Here is a 16226-nt window from a genome sequence, read left to right on the forward strand (position 1 = left end):
AGAGAATAAAGGAAATTTAAATATGAAAGAGAATTACTGCACTTTAAACACAGTCTTCAATGAGCAATTGAGTCATTTAGCTTTATGTTCGAGTGGATAATTGGCTCTTTTGTTTGAAGTTATAAATTAGACTTTTGCTTTCCTTGTGCTGAATTGATGGACTCTTGATCCTCTTTCTTTGTCTGATCTATAATAAATTTGATAAGGCAGTAGGGTACTTTTCACTCTTTCTCATGTACGTGTAACTAACATAGAGTCATAATGCATAATGCATATGTATATATATATATATATATATATATATATATATATATATATATATATATATATGTATATATATATATATATATATATATATATATATATATATATATATCATAAATTAAAATACAATTAAAATACTGTGATAAATTTGGTCCACGTTTGGTTGGATAAATGATCATTTGTTTTATTTTGGTTTTATAATGTTCATTCTTAACGAGACAAGTTCACATTAATTTATTCGAGTGGCGCAGCCATAATACTTACTCTCATAGATATGTACTTGTAATGTAACACTACTGTTGAGAGATGGATACTCCTCTACTCGACACCACAGAGACTGCCCATCATGTTGACGGTTCGCCTTTAGCATCAAACGACTGCACATTTCTTTGTGATTGTCGGCCGTCGTAAGGGTTTCTTGTGTTAAGGTCTGTGCATTTTCTATACTTTCTTCGTTGATTAGCCACCGTAGTCTTATATCGTTACTCTGTGCATTAAACTGTAAACAGCAATCGGCTGTGATGTTGCTTCTTTCGTAAGTAACATTTTTATCAGTTGAAAGGGTCAGATTTCCTAATGTTAAATAGGAAGACGAATGCATAATTAAGACATTTGTTAATGAAATTATGATATATAGTTATGGTGTAAGTATGCTGAATCCCGGTAAGCTAGTAATAACGCAACATAATAACCGTGGAATTTCCACTACAATAATACAGTTTAATAGGTATTGACTAGTCTCAGGTCATGCGATTTCCCATAACGTCCAATACATGTTTTATACACTTAAACCAGTTTCCTAAAAAATAACGATAAACCGACTATTGAACTAAACCCCTGTAAGAAAAGTTAATACACTTTATTATTCTTACCCCGTAGCTTGCTTTATATACTTACTACAATTTGATCTTATTCAGCTTACATGTATATTTTATGTCTAAACTTGTTAAGGAATATCCGAGTTTTTCTTTTACATCCTGAAATGTTATAATGTGTTATATAAGTTCATTGGACACTGGTGTAAAACTACATTAGATCGAACACGCCATTAACAATACCGGCAAACAATTATCAGTTTACAACTACCTTGGTAAGAATTGTGGGGAAAACTGATATGTATTCATTTAAATAGGATCAAATACATACCTAAGACGTATAAATTGTACATGGTGTCACTCGCTAAATCATTCTCAGGGATGAAAGTACATTTGTAATATACGGCGTCTTCAAATCCAACCCTCTTGATTGTTAAAACAGATTCATCTTTGCCGTCCTTTTTCGTATATTTCTCACTGTCATGTATCATATTTTTTGTTCCATTATTCAACGTCCATGCCCATGTTTCGGCGTTATTGCCATGGCACGTTAGCGACTGATCTGTATTAATGATGGCGTGTCGAACAACTTCATTTGCAAGAACTTGGCATGAATGAGAAACAAATGTTACCATCAATTAAATTTCTAACAATGCTCAACATTTAAATGTTACCATGAAGTAAAATATATTTTAGTTATTGTTAAATGCCATAACCAAATACCCTTGACTAGTCAAAGGTGAAATAGAAAACAAGAAAAGAAAAGAATAATTATGCTACAAATCTGCTACTGGCCTTTCTGTATCATTTTCATGCTTCTTTTGATCTGTTCAATCCAGCCAGGCCTGCTCTCGATAGTTTCATGCCCTCGTTGTACTATGTCACTGATAACAAAATCGTATCCAGCACAACCGCATGATTCTCTCGTTTCTTTGTCGTTAGACTATCGTGATTAATGTAGCTAGACTTTTGTAAACGATGCTGTCATATGTTAATTGTCACATCAATTGAGGCTTACAGCAAATTCTTCATAATTTATAGTCAGTGTGTGTGTCATTCAAATTATAATACATAGTGCACAAACATAACATTGCTTAAATGACACAAAATGATATGAAAGACTTACCCATTTGGATGAGTGTAATACATATAAGCTGGCTTACGTTGATGCTGGCCCTGGTCATATTTGAGTCAACGTTGTTTAGTCTCCAGTGAGAAACCCTACTGTTAATGCTCCCGTTTCTACAGTCGTCGCTAATTATGACTCATTACTTACTGTTTAAGTTGACACTACTGTCTTTCATATATGTACAGTATGCAGTATCTCTTGCTTGTATGAAACCGCAAGTGTAATTAATTACCGATTAAAGGTCCCGTCTATATCAGTGAAGTTATGATGCATTAACTGTTATATTCCCATCTTTACGTAAAGTGGAGTTTTCAATCTCCACTTTTCCCCAAGTTATGCTAGTGAAAATTTATTGGAATTTGTGAAATTTGTTTAGTCTATGAAACCTTTTAAAAGACATCACCGCATATCAACAGGACCGGCTTTGCAAGTAAATGCAAGAGCAATGTCGCCATCATCGGCGTCCGCATCCAATTAATGCTGATGTTTTCATTGGTTTAATCTGTACCTTTTACTGTTGCTGCCAACATCACAATGAACCTCCCATTATCCACCTAAATTCAACGACAATTAAAAAACGAGGTTACAAGTTAGTCCAGCAACTTACTACGAAAGACGCTTCTCATCATCGATTCAGAGTGAGTTTAACTTAACACTTAAACAATGCAATGCGATTGCTAGGATATGGCTTCCTCTAGCGCTCGATAGGTAGCCGTTACTTGAATGAACGGTGGTGAATGGCTTTAAGTCTTTCAATATGCCCACTGAATGTATGTTGTGTTTATAAGGGGTTTCCTACAAAACATCTCAATTCCTTTCATATATTGCTGGTGATATTGTATTTGTCTTCATGTTTCTCTTTTCCGGATTAAACTTGTATGAAACAATTTGGATGTGGAAAGCTTGATCTTACTATTTAAGCAATGGATGCTTGGCGCTAATCATTTTAAGGAAATAACAAGTTAGGCAGTGCGCACTATTACAGGATGGTTTAGTGTTACCGATCAGCTCAGGTTCAAGATATTAAAAAGGTCATTTACCCTAGCAGCTGTTTTTTAAACCATCCATCTCGTTTTAGGTTTTATACAAACGAAAAGTCTATCAGTTATAATGGTGTCCAGGTTGGCCACAGAATGATCATATTTTAATAGCGCTTTTCGTTGTCAACTACAGAAAACCAGAATCTTTATGTTAGCGCATGAGAAGAGCTGGTAATACTTCTCCAGCAAATGGATCAAGGACACGCATGTACTAGAAATGTACCAGAAGTAAAAGATAAATTACAAATATAAGTCAATGGATTGGCGATAAAGTGAATAACATTTCTTATTATATCTGGTTTAAAATCGCCATATCCTGCTGCTTTTTTTGGTTTCAGGCTGGAAATAGCAACTATTGAAAGTTCTTCCTCACTGACAGGATTAATGAACATAGCTTGACTGTTTCTGTTATTATTATGAATAAGATATTCTGTACTACCTTTATTTGTAATATTTCTTGCAAGTGAGGGTCCAATGTTTACAAAATATTTGTTAAAGTAGCTGGCAATGTCATTCTCGTTGCTGATTTCTTGATCACCAGTTTTAAAAGCAGCAGGATATCCACCTTTTTTTCGGTTGGTGCTTAGAACTTTGTTAATTGTATTCCAAGTTACACTTACCTTATTTCTATTATTGCACACAGTGCAATATATTTCTATTTTATTTCTATTATTCTATTATTATATTCTATTATTTCTATAATATTTCTATTATTGCACACAGTGCACCACTTGTATCATTAAGCAATATAATATAAAGAAACAAAGAAACTATTAGTTTTTCTTGATGGTGGAGTGAGGAATTCAATAATCATGTTTGTGTGTTAAAACAAATGCTTCTGAAACAACCAGGTAAAGTGATGCCCACTACACCTGTACATTCTCAATATGAGTAGATCGTAAAAACTGATATTTTTGAATGTCATAAATAGACCTTGAGAAAATCATACTGAACACATGTTCACAAGTTGGGCTGTTAGCCAAATCAAGGGCTTCCTTTGCAATTTCGCTGGCTGTTTTGTACTTCCGAATCTAAAAAGAACAAGGAACAAGGCAAAGAAACCTTTAGAAAATCATACTGAACACATGTTCACCAATTCTGTTGGTTGTGTTCTCCTTTACATTCTACATTTGCACACCACTTACAGCACTCCGCTTGGGGATGTATGTTGGGCTGTTAGCCAAATCAATGGCCTCTGTGACAATTTGATTGGCTGTCTTGTACTTCCGAATCTAAAAAGAACAAGGAACAAGGCAAAGAAACCTTAGAAAATCATACTGAACACATGTTCACCAATTCTGTTGGTTGTGTTCTCCTTTACATTCTACTTTTGCACACCACTTACAGCACTCCGCTTGGGGATGTAAGTTGGGCTGTTAGCCAAATCAATGGCCTCTGTGACAATTTGATTGGCTGTCTTGTACTTCCGAATCTAAAAAGAACAAGGAACAAGGCAAAGAAACCTTAGAAAATCATACTGAACACATGTTCACCAATTCTGTTGGTTGTGTTCTCCTTTACATTCTACTTTTGCACACCACTTACAGCACTCCGCTTGGGGATGTATGTTGGGCTGTTAGCCAAATCAATGGCCTCTGTGACAATTTGATTGGCTGTCTTGTACTTCCGAATCTAAAAAGAACAAGGAAAAAGGCAAAGAAACCTTAGAAAATCATACTGAACACATGTTCACCAATTCTGTTGGTTGTGTTCTCCTTTACATTCTACTTTTGCACACCACTTACAGCACTCCGCTTGGGGATGTAAGTTGGGCTGTTAGCCAAATCAAGGGCTTCCTTTGCAATTTCGCTGGCTGTCTTGTACTTCCGAACAAGAAAAAAGAACAAGGAACAAGGCAAAGAAACCTTTAGAAAATCATACTGAACACATGTTCACCAATTCTGTTGGTTGTGTTCTCCTTTACATTCTACTTTTGCACACCACTTACAGCACTCCGCTTGGGGATGTATGTTGGGCTGTTAGCCGAATCAATGGCCTCTGTGACAATTTGATTGGCTGTCTTGTACTTCCGAATCTAAAAAGAACAAGGAACAAGGCAAAGAAACCTTAGAAAATCATACTGAACACATGTTCACCAATTCTGTTGGTTGTGTTCTCCTTTACATTCTACTTTTGCACACCACTTGGGGATGTATGTTGGGCTGTGAGCCAAATCAATGGCCTCTGTGACAATTTGATTGGCTGTCTTGTACTTCCGAATCTAAAAAGAACAAGAAAAAAGAACAAGGAACAAGGCAAAGAAACCTTTAGAAAATCATACTGAACACATGTTCACCAATTCTGTTGGTTGTGTTCTCCTTTACATTCTACTTTTGCACACCACTTACAGCACTCCGCTTGGGGATGTATGTTGGGCTGTGAGCCAAATCAATGGCCTCTGTGACAATTTGATTGGCTGTCTTGTACTTCCGAATTTAAAAAGAACAAGAAAAAAGAACAAGGAACAAGGCAAAGAAACCTTTAGAAAATCATACTGAACACATGTTCACCAATTCTGTTGGTTGTGTTCTCCTTTACATTCTACTTTTGCACACCACTTACAGCACTCCGCTTGGGGATGTATGTTGGGCTGTTAGCCAAATCAATTGCCTCTGTGACAATTTGATTGGCTGTCTTGTACTTCCGAATCTAAAAAGAACAAGGAACAAGGCAAAGAAACCTTAGAAAATCATACTGAACACATGTTCACCAATTCTGTTGGTTGTGTTCTCCTTTACATTCTACTTTTGCACACCACTTACAGCACTCCGCTTGGGGATGTATGTTGGGCTGTTAGCCAAATCAAGGGCTTCCTTTGCAATTTCGCTGGCTGTCTTGTACTTCCGAATCTAAAAAGAACAAGGAACAAGGCAAAGAAACCTTTAGAAAATCATACTGAACACATGTTCACCAATTCTGTTGGTTGTGTTCTCCTTTACATTCTACTTTTGCACACCACTTACAGCACTCCGCTTGGGGATGTATGTTGGGCTGTTAGCCAAATCAATGGCCTCTGTGACAATTTGATTGGCTGTCTTGTACTTCCGAATTTAAAAAGAACAAGAAAAAAGAACAAGGAACAAGGCAAAGAAACCTTTAGAAAATCATACTGAACACATGTTCACCAATTCTGTTGGTTGTGTTCTCCTTTACATTCTACTTTTGCACACCACTTACAGCACTCCGCTTGGGGATGTATGTTGGGCTGTTAGCCGAATCAATGGCCTCTGTGACAATTTGATTGGCTGTCTTGTACTTCCGAATCTAAAAAGAACAAGGAAAAAGGCAAAGAAACCTTAGAAAATCATACTCAACACATGTTCACCAATTCTGTTGGTTGTGTTCTCCTTTACATTCTACTTTTGCACACCACTTGGGGATGTATGTTGGGCTGTGAGCCAAATCAATGGCCTCTGTGACAATTTGATTGGCTGTCTTGTACTTCCGAATCTAAAAAGAACAAGAAAAAAGAACAAGGAACAAGGCAAAGAAACCTTTAGAAAATCATACTGAACACATGTTCACCAATTCTGTTGGTTGTGTTCTCCTTTACATTTTACTTTTGCACACCACTTACAGCACTCCGCTTGGGGATGTATGTTGGGCTGTTAGCCAAATCAAGGGCTTCCTTTGCAATTTCATTGGCTGTCTTGTACTTCCGAATCTAAAAAGAACAAGGAACAAGGCAAAGAAACCTTTAGAAAATCATACTGAACACATGTTCACCAATTCTGTTGGTTGTGTTCTCCTTTACATTCTACTTTTGCACACCACTTACAGCACTCCGCTGGGGGATGTATGTTGGGCTGTTAGCCAAATCAAGGGCTTCCTTTGCAATTTCGCTGGCTGTCTTGTACTTCCGAATCTAAAAAGAACAAGGAACAAGGCAAAGAAACCTTTAGAAAATCATACTGAACACATGTTCACCAATTCTGTTGGTTGTGTTCTCCTTTACATTCTACTTTTGCACACCACTTACAGCACTCCGCTTGGGGATGTAAGTAGTGCTTTCAACCATAACAAGGGCTTCCTTTGCAATTTCGCTGGCTGTCTTGTACTCCCGAATCTAAAAAGAGCAAGGAACAAGGCAAAGAACAAGAAACCAACACAAAATATCAACGCAGAATACATCAAATATCAGTGCGGAATACATTAAATATCAACACAGAATACACAAAATATCAACGAAGAATACACAAAATATCAACGCAGAATGCACAAAATATCAAAGCAGCATAATGCATTTCTATCTGGATCAAGAAATCATGCTAATAGGTATGCACAATACAATGGTAGTCATCGGGGATCCAACTTCTGTGACAGCAACCAAAATCAGATAATCAAGCAGTAATACAGATGTGGTGCTATTAAAGTTTGATAAAGCATTCTGAGTATATTCTGGGGGAGGAAATGTTTTAGCTTTGCTAAAGTTCCTACACCTCTTGCAATGCTGGTGCAAACTTTTGTAATATGGTCACTCCATGAAAGTTTACTATCAATATTAACCCCTAGAAATTTAGTAGTTGATACTTGTTTATTTACTTTACCATCCATTATTATGTCATTATTCCAGTTAAGCGTTCTTCTTCCATTAAATACTATATAGTTAGTTTTGTCTGTAATAAGTGATAACTTAGTAGCAGCAAACCAGTTAGTAAATTTAGTTAATTCAGCAGAGACAGTATCATGTATTCTATGTACGTTTTCGAACTCGAAGAAAATATTGGTATCATCAGCAAACAAACTAGTATTGGCAATTTTTGACACCTGGCAAATGTCATTGACATATATATACTATGAACAACAGTGGTCCTAATAGTGAGCCCTGTGGAACACCACAACGGGTTACAGCGTGTTCGGATTTAGAGTTTTTATATGATGTATACTGATGTCTATTGGATAAATAGCTGCTCAACCAGTCAAGGGTTGTTCCCCTTACACCATACAAAGATAATTTACTTAGCAAAATGGTATGGTCAATAGTATCAAATGCCTTGGAGAGATCAAGGAACACTCCAATACATATTTTGGTATTATCAAGACTAGTCCATATTTTTTCAATAGCATTCGCCAAAGCAAGTTCTGTAGAATGTTTTGGGCGGAAGCCACATTGATCATTGCACAGGATATTAAACTTGGTTAGAAACTTAAAACATACGATTGTACATAAGCCTTTCAATAATTTTTGAAAAACATGATAATAAAGAAATAGGACGGTAATTTTCATATACATCTTGGTTACCTTTTTTAAAAATTGGTATAACCTTAGCAATCTTTAGTTTATCTGGAAATGTACCAGAAGTAAAAGATAAATTACAAATGGATTGGTGATAAAGTGAATAACATTTCTTATTATATCTGGTTTAAAATCGCCATATCCTGCTGCTTTTTTTGGTTTCAGGCTGGAAATAGCAACTATTGAAAGTTCTTCCTCACTGACAGGATTAATGAACATAGATTGACTGTTTCTGTTATTATTATGAATAAGATATTCTGTACTACCTTTATTTGTAATATTTCTTGCAAGTGAGGGTCCCATGTTTACAAAATATTTGTTAAAGTAGCTGGCAATGTCATTCTCGTTGCTGATTTCTTGATCACCAGTTTTAAAAGCAGCAGGATATCCACCTTTTTTTTCGGTTGGTGCTTAGAACTTTGTTAATTGTATTCCAAGTTACACTTACATTATTTCTATTATTGCACACAGTGCAATATATTTCTATTATTTCTATTATATTTCTATTCTATTATTATTCTATTATTATATTCTATTATTTCTATAATATTTCTATTATTGCACACGGTGCACCACTTGTATCATTAAGCAATATAATATAAAGAAACGAAGAAACTATTAGTTTTTCTTGATGGTGGAGTGAGGAATTTATTAATCATGTTTGTGTATTAAAACAATTGCTTCTGAAACAACCAGGTAAAGTGATGCCCACTACACCTGTACATTCTCAATAACTCATTGAACTTCAATAGGCCTGTTCATGTTATGATATTCATTGTAAATTGTGATTGGCCATTAATAACATTGTCTGCAAAAAAACATTTTTACAGGTTGCACAAGATTATTCTTCCCCTGATGAAATCCTTCCCAAAATCTGTGTGCTGTCTGGAATGCAATGTATTTTCCATATAGACCAAACATAGACCAAATTGATTTCTTTCTTTTTGGAACTTGTTAGGCCATTATATAATCTGTTCTGGTGATGCAGAATTCATTCAGCAGGTGGTTCAATTCCATCAACAGATATCATACAGTACAGCTAAACAGTTTCCAAAAGGAAGGTCAAGTATTCGGCACCATCATGAGACTTGTAACAAAAGGAATTACAGGAGTTTTCAGTGGCAAAGCTCTCGTTGAATTTCCTCACATTGTCTACATAGGAATTTTCTCTGTGATAATCTCGCTTTCTAGTGTCCATCACTCTACACAGCAAATGTGGATGGTAGGGGTAATTTTAAAGTAATCATGACTTCATTATAGACCATGCACTGGTGTTCCAATGAAAGACTCAAAATGAGTTGTTAGCTCGGCAGCTTACTTCAGATTAAACAACAACAAAAACTGTTAAAGGAAACATGTTTGGATGTTGCCATCTCATACTTTGGAGCAACTGGAACAGATAACTAATACAAGAACAAGACAAGAACAGTTTTAGCAAACTGGTTATCCACCAAAAGCCCATGTGTATGGTAATGCCTGTAGTTAGTGGACCTGAAGTTTCCCACCGGGATGCTCTGTAGGCCCATATGCTTAAACAAAAGAAATTTTTATTACACACTTTAGGCATACATTTCTCATCAGAAACAAATTGTTGAACTATGCAAATATTACAGCATGTTGGCATGGCTGAGCTTGCAATGGATGATTTTGAGCACCTCTTGTAAAGCCAATGTGTTCATAAGCACCATTAGATGACTGGATATAAACCCATATTTTCACTTGTATTCCATTTTTGCTTAACTTTGCAATTCACCACCCCAGATAAAGTTATCATGAACAATGTTAATCTTGTATAATGTTCTCCATATTTTCTCCCTTAGTATTTGCTATTCTGTGTTCCCCAGTTTTCCATTAAGGACATACATTAGTCACTGAATCACATATATCATCTGTCTAATTTTTGTCCATTTTAGGGCACTGTACCACCCCAGAAGTGTTTAATACTGAAACTGGTAAATGGAAAGTGGTGGACACAGCATACATAAGCCTTTAGATGGAGGAACATTACCTCAAAAAGTGCTGGTACTTTATGAATAATTGGATTCATATCCACATACTGTTGAGTTTATGTTGTGCAAAGTGAGTGTGTCTGTAAACTAGAAGGTGAGGTTGATCTCATATAGAATGGTATATCAAGGCAGTGTCCAGTATAAATGAGACTTCAACTGCAATAGCAATTATCTCTTGATAATATATTACAAAATGACCATATGTGAGGAAGTGAGTGCGGTGGGAATTGGGGACAGCATAATGAACACATACTGTAAATTGGTGTCACTGTTCCTGTGGCCATGTAAAGGTCTCTTGGAATTTCTTTATATATATATTATGTATATTTATAAATTATATTACATATTTCTTTCAATATAGAGGCTCGGTAAAGAAAGTAGATACAGTATGCATTGAGAGTGTTTCAAGTAAATCACTAATTCCAGGTGGGGTTCCTCTTAAAGGTAAATTATATTGGTTCCAACTATGATAGATATTCAAATATGGTCACCTTTGGTCAAAATTATTAAACTTTTTTTTATTACTGTACAAACTTCAAGGAAATTTCCTAACTGGGACATTTAGTCATCTTGTGTGTTCCTTAACAATTTCTGAAACAGTTTGTATGGTAAAGATCTCCAGGAAAATACTTTTTGAAAACTTCTAGCAGTTATAGCATGCTTTAATTTGGGGCCTATACTGACTACCTTTAAAGCCAAAAGTTTGACTAATCTCTGTGCCAAAATACCCCCAAAAGTATGAACAAGTATTGTTATTCTATAGTGGCTGACACTGGGAACCACCACCTGTCAGTCAGCACTTTTTAGTACTTTAGGGTGGAGGTTGAGGGGCTGGGAGTATCCGACTAAAACTGAGAGGTGTTGCCAATTAGAAGCATAAACACAGTATGTCTTCTGGGAAACAATATTCTTGATAATGTTACAAGCAAATCATTTAAAACAAAGAAGAAGTGGAAAAATAGTGACTTAACTTTAAACATGAAGGTAACCTATGGGTGTTCTCTCCTGACCAATGCAGTAAGTAAAAGGCACCTCTCAGTATGTGAAATGATTGTGTTTATTCCATGGTTTTAATTTGTTCTTTTTTAATTGAGAACTAGCCATCCATCATAGCATCATCATAGCATATGAGTAAGAGCATAAACTTCTAGAAATAAGGACAAATTCATTGAATTCAATGCTTTATACTCATGGTTTCGTGGGCAATGACTTTGTGTAATACCCTGTAATACCCAGGATACCCTGAAGCAGGAGCCACGACAAAGCAAAAACATGAGAAATGATCTGCAGAAAGTTATGAACAGTTGTTGATTTTTTTTTAACTTCCTGAAATCTACGAAATATATTGTATTGCTTCCTAACTATTCGTTTATGTTACTACACTTTATTCATAAAGGCACCAATTCAATGCAAAGTGTGTTACTTGAAATGCCTCGACGATGGAAACAGTTGCTGACAACATCTGAAGTACGGTGGTTTGGAGCATTCAGTGTTTATGCGGTCCAAGCATGTTGCAGCATTTGTTGGTGAAATAGTGAACCATGATAACTTGCACACATCCATTAAGAAAAGCGGAGGGGTGAGGTGGGGGAGGGTGGGCGGGTCGATAGTGTCAGGTACACCAATCCATGGGCAACTTAATGTATAAATGCCTTTTATTATTATTATTATTCATCGTCATTTTTATTATTGTTGTTATTATTGTTGTTGTTGTTTTAACTATTATTACTTTTATTATGATTATCGTCATTGTCATCCTCATCATTCTTATTGTTATTATTATAATTGTTGTTGTTGTTGTTACTATGATTACTTTTATTATTATTATTATCGTCATTATCATCATTCTTATTATTATTGTTGTTGTTACTATTACTATCGTCATCATCATCGTTATCATGATTATTATTATTATTAGAAAATCATCGTTGTCATGATTATTATTATTATTAGAAAATCATCGTTGTCGTTGTCATCATTATTACTATTATTAAGTCTTCGGAGGGGTGGAGTGGTATAGGCAGCTGGGATTGTAATGAATTTTACAGTACATTTCAATCAAGTTTATTTCAAGCTCCTTATCACATCTTTTCTCTTACCCTATATATTCATATTTTGTGTACCTCGTGTATTTTTACATTTACTATAGTTTTGGTTTGAAATAAAAAGAATGAAATAGAAAGGTCTGAGTCATTGTTTTCAGTTCCTGTAGTTCTCAGAAACAGGCCTTTTTTTATTCTTTGCCAAAGGCTGAAGAAATCAATGCGATGGTAATTGTGTGGGTTTGTGTGCGTGTGTGTGTATGTGACACTTTCTTGTAAACACGATATCTCAATAATTGAAGCTTTTATTGAACTCATGCTCTACATGTGGGTAACCCATAGAAGGGAAAAGAGTACTATTGTTTTTGGTGGAGGTCAAAGGCCATTTGAGGTCACCAGAGGTCAAACTGAAAACCTCTAAAACTGCTTGTAAGCACAATATCTTATAGGAAAGGGTAACTTGGAAGGATTTCATACTTAGTATGTAGATGGCCCATATTGTGTAGAAGATCCCTATTATATTGGATGCGGGTCAACAGTCATTCGAGGTCGGCAGAGGTGAAAGTCTGAAAATCTTGTAAAAAGTTACTCTAAAAGTGAAATTGCGTTAATGTACAAACAAAGCACCTAGATTGCCTTTGGTGAGAACAAAATAGGTGTGGAATTTTATGCGTGTCAAATTTCCTTTGTAGTTTTCAGAAAACCCATTCTACGGTACCCAACATCGACCATACTGTCATCACATATATGTTTTTGCCCAACGATCATGATGCACAAGCCTATATCATTTCGTCGTCCGGATCAGGCATCCGTACAAAACTGTCGCAACGAAACCGGTGTACGCGCTGCATTTCGCGTAAGTTGCCGAGGACGTCAAGTAGGTTCTCTCTGGCCAGTTTCTTTGTAGTAAGCAATAAGATTTTGATATGTCAGGGGCCTCGGAGCCGGTTCGGCAGGTCCGGCGACCAATATTCGATCACAGCGCAAAATAAATGAAAAAAAGTAGGACTAAGAAAAAAAAATGGCAAAAAATAAAGAACCAAAATGAAACAAGCAAGTAGGCTATAAATGTGACTACTCTGGCATGGCAGGGGTCTTGTTTTCAAGCTCGGGAAGTGGCATTTCCTGCAATCTGGGAGGCATTTTTTTTTCAAAATTTTCTCCATTGCTCTACGCGCCAACCATGGTGGCACGTTTGACCTACCAAACGTCCCCTGATAATTATGATAGATGGCAACAGTGTGATCTGCCGTACCAATCCCAAATAGCTTCCGGCGCCCCTGTATGTACTTGGTATTTCGATGATCCATATCAATTAAAGAACCATATTGTTTTGGTGAAGGTCAATACAGCCCAAACTGTGAATAACCTACAACCATGGTATATCCAAATCTCTCAAGTTGAAATCAAAGCCCTAACAAAATTTCTCCTATGGGCCCGGCAAGGAATCACTAAATCTTTGACTTTCTGGTTTCTTATTTGCTAATTACTAGGCTGCTCATTGCCCTTTTGTAAATCATGTACTCATGCATCCTTTAAGAAAAGTGAATAATAAAGAAAAATACCCTGTAGCACGGCTAATAAATGAGCAGTGATGTAAGATCGATGTTTCATCAATAGCTAACTACCGGATCAAAGTTCAGCAGGCTGATTCGAAATATACCAATAACAGATGAGAACAATTTGCGGAAGGAAGGAGTGCTTCTATATAAACCTTCACATGATCAACAGCTATACATAATTATGCACATGTTTTGTAGCCTATATAGTCCAATACACCTGTTTTCTCAGTGGTATTCCGTAAGAGTGGGGGGGGGGGGTCTTTGAAGGGTGGGAGGGGTCCGATGTTCTAATTTTATGGCTTAGTGGGTCACTAGTTCCCAAACATATTCGAGACGGATGCTCATACAATTTCTGGTTTAGAAATTAAAAATGGTTAAAGTGCTAAACTGGCCATATTTTCAAACTCAGGCTAAAAATCGAAAGGAACTTGCAGAACTTATAGTTTCTATGGAAAACTTCCCCACCTTCCAAACGAGTGTGATAACGTCACAGAATCACAGGAGAATGGCATGTCCAAAATATTAAAGTCTTAATTAAGAAAGTCAAAATCTTGGTTGGAACTAAAATTTATATGTGCGCCATTAAGTGGAAAGGTTTTCAACTTCGAAAAGAATTTTCCAAACAATTACGGCGTTAACCATCACCCTATAGGTTTACCATTAGGGTTAGCCTGATTAATTATGGTGTCTAAATGAAGAGTTGTATAGGAAGCTGAACCTCCGAATGCATATTATGGCAGACCGATGCTTTAACGTGATATCCCTGTATTAGCTCAGTGCAAGTTGCTCTCCATGTGAGGGCGCTTCATAAGAATAATTTCTAAGCAAACCCAAGGGCGGCGGAAGCACTTTTAATCGGGGGGGGGGGGCACCGACATCAAAGGGCACTTTGCTGAAATTTGATTGGACTGTTACAGCCTTATATTTAGTACCCTTTATAACTCTTATTGTATATTCTTATTTGCGTATACACATCACTCCATCAACGCCCCCAACCCCCCTCAAGGAAAATATGCATACTAGCACTGCAATATCCAATGTGCAAATTTGGAAACAAGGAACAAGTTTTCTTTTGAGACAAAATGAGGTGAAATCAGGCTAGTTGCTAATGTAGGAATCTTCCGAATAAGAGTATATTTCTTGTTAATATACTAACAAAATTTTTTTCCAATCGAAATAGCTTTGAGTTTGACCCACGGAAATTCATTAAAAGGGCAGCGGCGTAGCCAGGATTTGCAAAGTTGTATGCACGACTATCCGAGCGGAGCGCCACCATCGGTTGGCGCGGAGCGTGCAAGAAAATTTTTGGTTTTACAAACCCCTCAGATGGCCGGAAACGGCCCTTCCCGAGTGTTCATTCTGGTTCCCTGGCCTCTTGCTAACTTGAGACACCTCAATTTTTATGTAGAAAAAGGGCACATTTTTAACCTGAGGAAAAGTGGGGGGCACGTGCCCCCTGTGCCCCCCGGTTCCGCCGCCCTTGAGCAAACCCCACAGCACTGGAAAGATCTGTGAACTTGAAACTTATAATTACCTTGAGAGCTAATTGCAAAGGTACGTTTTGTAAATTAATTCCCGATTTTCCCGTCTTTTAGCTCCAAGCGGATGTGACGTAGTCGTGTACGTCAGTAAGTCGGAAATGCAACATGCAATGGCATAATAATTTGTGACGTATATACAGCATGACACTTTCTCTTACTTCTTAAGTTTCATATCTTTTCTTTTCTACTTGAATAAAAGGCGGCATGTTAAAAAGACATAAACAATTGTAAAAAATACAATAATAAAGTTACCAGAGGTCGGAGGCAATCGAAATGACATTGAAAAATGAGCTTTGTTTTTGATATTTAAATATAGAATTTCAAGCCAGTCGGGCAAAGTTTACATTGGCGCCAAATACCGCTTCACAATATAACGTCATAAAAATCGATAAAAGTACTGTTTGCCCTAGAATTGGACTCGCTGGGTCCATTGATGCTGTGATCAGGACAATCAAATGCATTATTGTAGAGAGTGGGAAGAGAATGAAAGGGTAGATAATTATGATATCATTCCGAGTCTATACAGCTAGGGGGAGGCCAGTGGCGTAGCCAGCGGGAGCCAGATTTTTTTTCTTTCAAATTTGCTTT

At 36.6% G+C, this 16226-nt stretch overlaps 1 protein-coding gene across 1 annotated transcript in view; it reads right to left on the bottom strand.

Annotated features, from left to right (window-relative positions):
* The window catches only part of LOC139976990 (uncharacterized), a 71142-nt gene that overhangs the window by 26405 nt on the left and 28511 nt on the right, over nt 1-16226 (bottom strand). The gene's annotated exons all lie outside the window — the stretch shown is intronic.

This window comes from Apostichopus japonicus, chromosome 12 (genome assembly GCF_037975245.1).
Source record: "Apostichopus japonicus isolate 1M-3 chromosome 12, ASM3797524v1, whole genome shotgun sequence".
Taxonomy (NCBI): Eukaryota; Metazoa; Echinodermata; class Holothuroidea; order Aspidochirotida; family Stichopodidae; genus Apostichopus; species Apostichopus japonicus.